A 6,000-nucleotide genomic window follows, 5' to 3' on the forward strand; every position below is an offset into this window, starting at 1 on the left:
TATATGAGATCAAAAGCGCAAGTAACAAGGTGTACTTGATGAAGAAGCTTTTTTAGCTTCATGTGAAAGTAGATGACATGATTTTTGAGCACTTGAATGCGTTCACATACTTTTTTATCAATTGACGACACAGGGACTCGATTTTGACAACAAAGTATAGCCTATATTTTTATTATGCTCTTTAGTCTCTTCATGGGACATATTTTGCACAGGGATTAGCAACTATGCACTTCAGGATAAATTGGTCTATGCTGTTGTAGTTTTCGATGGACTCAACAAAGAGATACGTGTGAAGTCCATGGAGCTTGCAAAGCGCAAGGTGATGCATATATTGCCAGCGGCAAAGGTTAGAGAGGTGGCACTCATAAACGTGCCAAAGGTAAGGATTATGGGATCTATTGTAGCAAATCCAGAGGTTCTTTGCACAATGTCAAGTGCTACCCTTGCTACAAGATATGAAAATCAAAGAAAGATTGTCGTGCGTGGTACAGAGACAAAAACAAGTCTCAAGACAGAAAAAAGTATGACAATGATGCAAGCGAAAAGCTAAGATTGAAGATCTCAATGTGCTAGAGTCTCTTAAGATTACATATGTGCCTGAAGTCCAAAGTTCCTCAGATGTTCTAGTCTTTATATCATATCTTAGTCCAAATGCTCTTAATGCACAAGATACTAACTTTGATCTGAATTGGGTCATAGAGTATGGAGCCAGTTTCCATATGACACCTCATAGAGAATGGTTCTCTATGTATGCATATATGCGTGGTAAAGTGAAGCTCAGTGATGCCTATAAGCTTGCAATGCATGGTATTGGAGACATCATGCTAGTTATACATAATGACACAGAATTCATAGTAAAAAGTGTCATACATGTTCCCAAGTTAGAGAAGAGTTTGATACATGATGGTCCCCTTAATGACTTGGGTTACACGACCACCTTTGGGAATGGTTCATGGTCAATCAAGAAGGGAAATCTTTTGATTCTTTGAGGTTGAAAGCATGGAATGCTTTATTCTATGCTTGTCTTGTATGTATAAGAGGATTGTATATCCATAGCCGAGTTGATGTCTACTGATTTGTGGCATAGCCGGCTAGGCCATATGAGCCAAAAGAAAATTAAAACACTATTTCATTTTTTTATTTTCCTGTATTAAGCTATTTCGATTTTTCTATGTGTGAGCATTGCATCTATGGTAAACAAATTAGGAACACCTCATCACCATTGAATCCTGGGGGATTCACCATGGAAAACTTATCGCACCACGTAAGTGCAGAGAGGGGGTTTTTTTACAAGTTACATAAGCATATAAGTTAGGGGTAGGCCCCCAATAATTTATCCCTCAAGCTTAAAAATAAGGGAGGGGGGTATCATATTTCGGGGGGGGGGGACCTGACGAGGATTGATTACTTGTAACGATTGGTCAACTGTGTGCACTAGAACTCGGATGAATTTAGGGGAAGTTTTTTTCAAGTCACACATCAAATTTTCCATCAAGACAGTCATAGATAAGGGCTGATTTGGAGCATGTGAAGGGTTGATTGACACCAGCTTTGGATGGGTCAGAATTGGACAAGTAACCAGAGTGCAGGCTGATCGGGCACGTAGTTTGAAATTCAAAATAAGACACATTGAGGGTAGTACCGTACATCTAGTTATCAACAGAAGTGGTTCCTTAGTACCTTGTCAGTCACTATGTTGCACACTCTTTGACTAGTTTTACTCAGCTAGATCATGTGAGACCTAAATTTTATATGTAAGATATGGGTATGATAGTTTTCTTCATTGATTGTCGTATAAGCGTAGAAAGGGGGGTCATATTCCCTAATACAAGTCGTATATAGGGGTTTTATCAAAGTTGTTCGCTCGTAGGTGGCGTCCCGTTTTGTATATAGAATGAATCCCTTGGGAATTGAATAGGAAGCATTTGCAACTACTAAAGCTTGTCCAAAACAACGTTTGCAAGCAAATACCAACCAAATCTCTAGGGGAAGCTAGCTATTTTGTGACTTTCATAGACGATTCCAGAAGGAAGGTGCGAGTTTATCCTTTGTGTCATAAAGATCAAGTTGTCTCTCCTTTCCATAAATTCTTAGCATTGGTAAAAAATCAATCTAGCAAGAAGATCAAAAGCTTGCAGACTGATAATGGTGGAGAATACTTCTACAAACAGTCTGAGAATTTCTATAGCGAAAGAGGTATTAAGAGGCAGCTTATTGCACCTCACACACCTAATCAAAATGGAGTTGTACAGAGGATGAATAGAACAATTCAAGAGCAAGTCACAGCCATGCTTTCTATGGCAAATCTAACCCAAGTTTTTTGCGCAGAGGCAGTCCTTACAGCAATACATATCATCAATCAATCGCCTAGTACGTTGTTGAATTATCAGATTTTGTAGGAGTCGTGGTCCAGAAAGAAGCCACGTTATTATCCTTTGCGTCTTTTTGGATGTGAGGAATATACAAATCTGCCCGAAGAGCTTCAAAAAAAGCTAGATTCAAAGTCACACAAGTGCATCTTCCTTGTTTATGGTGTAGATGGAGAGATGGGCTATCATCCCTGGCATGTGGAATCTTTCAAAGTAATTCATAGTTCACATGTTATCTTCAACGAATAAAAGATGCAAAAGAAACCTATCAAAGAGATCGAATATAGAAATGTCACATTCGAGGGCATTGCCTCAGAATTTGTGAAACCCTTTCACTAGCAACGCTTCAATGGAAAGGGATTTGACGATCTACTAGATTTTCACATCCACCTGAGCGGTTTCAACCAGGGTTGGACTATGCTATGCTAACAAACTACCGTGAGCCATCTTTTTACAAAGAAGTGATGCAAGCGGATGACAAGGTCAAGTGGGAGTAGACCATGCCAACTGAAGACATGAAACTTAGTTGAATTTCCAAAAGCCAACCAGGCCTTACTTTGAAAATGGGTTTACAATAAGAAGTTTATATCTGATGATCCAGGCCTAAGTGTGGTGCAGGAGAGGAAAGAGGAGAGGAGAAGCACTGTGTGGGTGGAGCAGGCCTTAAGAATGGCGAGGAGCTCCTTATTATTTTGTATACCAAAATAATAAGGTAAGTACGTATACTAATGGGCGATTAGCCGCCTGCTCGCGGGCAGAGAAGCAGAACGCCTTTATCCCAACAAACTCCCACTTAAAGGCGATGCGCCGATAAGTGAGTGCTACTAGCTAAACTATTAGTATGTACAAAGAAACTGGTGAGAGACTCTTTCAACCTATGTGCACTGGCTCGCTCAATCTATCTACATGCAATCGTATTGGCTCTAGGGATGGGCGAGCGTGCATATCTACGGTAGAGCATGCATGTAAATCCCATAGACAATTTTGTATGGTCTACAAACGTCCACTATGCGTCATGCTAGTGTCAATCACCGTACAACTGGCAATCCCTGCTACAAATGCTTCCACTATAGTTGCTAGGTTGGGCTTCGATACTAATAGGTTGTACATGAGATGTCTGAACACTGACAAAATATGCACAAATTTGGTTGTCCTAGCCTCCCCTACGCTATCTGCATGCATTGCATTATCAGGACTACTCATCACGTATGGATGTGTCACTGTCGACATTGGGATGGCTGCGTCCCTCTCATCCATATGCAGAACTGTGCGTCTTAGCATCAACTCATCAACCTCTAGCATGAGCATATCAAATAACTCCATGTCCATCATCTCTACCTGTGTCTCTAGGTAGCAGAGCCGCTCTACCTCTGCCTGCACAGACTTTGACAACACCTGTTGTGTCTCACTAGTTCAATGCCACTCTATCTCTGTCTCTATAGAGTCTACAAGCATGTCCTGCACAACTAAATGCTATGTCTTGTGAGCATGGTGGAGCTCACCCGCAAAGGAGACACCCCTTGTCTCTTACTCAACACATGCCAACAACAAAACCAAGACCATTGTTAGGTTTTCCAAGCCCTTTGTAGTAATGTCTTAGCCCATGGGAATATGGTCTTGTGACATGCAGGTAAGAGTAGTGATTAGTGGAGTTTGCATGAGTAAAAGGTGTGGTTAATATCACTTCACAAAACTATGTAAAGAACTTGATTAAAGAAGAAGTGGCGTGTTGTTTTGTTTTGCAAGCTATGAATCGACTTTCTCTCTCTCTCTCTCTCTCTCTCTCTCTCTCTCTCTCTCTCTCTCTCTCTCTCTCTCTCTCTCTCTCTCTCTCTCTCTCTCTCTCTCTCTCTCTCTCTTTCTCGCTCTCTGCTGTAGCAGGCCTGCACCACCATGGCTCCATAGCCCTAGACCCAACACTGGTATCACAGCCTACCGGACCTCGGCTCTCGACTCAACCTTGCGGGTACATCCGCTTACACAGGGAAAAAAGGCACAGTTGACCTGCTTGGAAACACGCAGAGTATGCATCAATAGTTTCACCCTGGCTCTGTGGTGAATTTTTGATACATAAGCGAGCCCTGGTTTGGTGGTTTTAGCCTGCTGCAAAGCAAATCCATCATCTCATCAGCATCGTCTGCAGTAGAAGAAATTCGTTGTGTTTTTTTTTTTGCATTAACTTTCACACACAAGGCCTGTCCGCCCATTATTTCTTGGCCACCCTCTATGGAAGAGGTGCTTCTCACCTTCAAAGCCGACTTTGTGGAACATTAAGGCATTGGACCACCATCTTGGAAGCAGGAGGCACAAAGCTATTGCTGAAAGAAATTGTGCCATGTTGAAAGAAAATTAGCCAAGTCTAGTAAGACGTCAGTTGATGGAAAACCTAACCCTATTTTGATTTTCCAGCAAACGGGCATTCCCACCCTCGCAAAATCTTTCTACTACAAGTCAAATCTGACCGAACTCTTCATCTTTTATTTAAAGACCTCAACATGGCGTCGAAAGTCGACAAATACAACCGGACCGGTTTCCACACTTGGCAGATCAAAGTTAAAGGCTATTTGATGCGCAAAAACCTATGGAACGTGGTCAAGCCTCTCGCAACCGACGAATCTGGCACATCCACTGCAGTTACAAGGGCATTATCTGCTGAGCTACAAAGGAAAGATGAACAAGCTTTTGGTATCATTCTAACCTCCTTAGAAGACGATTTTATTCATTATTTGGACGATGTTGATTCTTCAAGTGCTGCCTGGATAGAGTTAGAGAAGCTTTTTGGTGCCAAAGCTAAGTATTCAAAAATGAGTTTGAAAATGGAATTATATTCCATCCGCATGCGTGAAGATGAAAACATTGCAGCTTTAGCTAATAGACTGAAGAGTATTAAAACTCAACTTGTTTATGTCGAAGCTCCAGTACCAGAAGAAGATCTCATAGCCATTTTGTTAAAAAGTTTGACTGACAAATTTCATCAGGTTGTTACTGTTTTAAAAGAGAAATATCCGCTGCCCTCCTTGGATGGTATCATCAATTCATTGTAGGAAGAAGAACGCAGGGTACCTAGTACCAATTCTACTATTTTTCCCAGTGCATATACAGTCTCCAATGCCGTATCCCCCACCAGTTCTTCTGATACTTCCAGTGCATATGCATTCACTAAATGTGCTGCTACAGCAGCTTCATCTCGACCATTCAATGGAACCAGATCTTGTGCCATTTTTGGGCGCAACAATCATTAGACGAAAGACTGTTTCAAGAAGAATCCTTATGTTCACTGTGGTAAAACAAATCATCCGTCAAATAGATGTTTTCAAAAGGGTAAAAATCAAATTCATGTGATTGAGGGAGACATTGAATCTCCAATATATTCTGTTGACAATGAAGCCTTTTACTGTTTTAAAAGAGAAAGATCCGCTGCCCTCCTTGGATGGTATCATCAATTCATTGCAGGAAGAAGAACGCAGGGTACCTAGTACCAATTCTACTATTTTTCCCAGTGCATATACAGTCTCCAATGCCGTATCCCCCACCAGTTCTTCTAATACTTCCAGTGCATATGCAGTCAGTAAATGTGCTGCTACAGCAGCTTCATCTCGACCATTCAATGGAACCAGATCTTGTGCCATTT

This window comes from Adiantum capillus-veneris, chromosome 27 (genome assembly GCF_014529385.1).
Source record: "Adiantum capillus-veneris isolate H3 chromosome 27, ASM1452938v2, whole genome shotgun sequence".
Taxonomy (NCBI): domain Eukaryota; kingdom Viridiplantae; phylum Streptophyta; class Polypodiopsida; order Polypodiales; family Pteridaceae; genus Adiantum; species Adiantum capillus-veneris.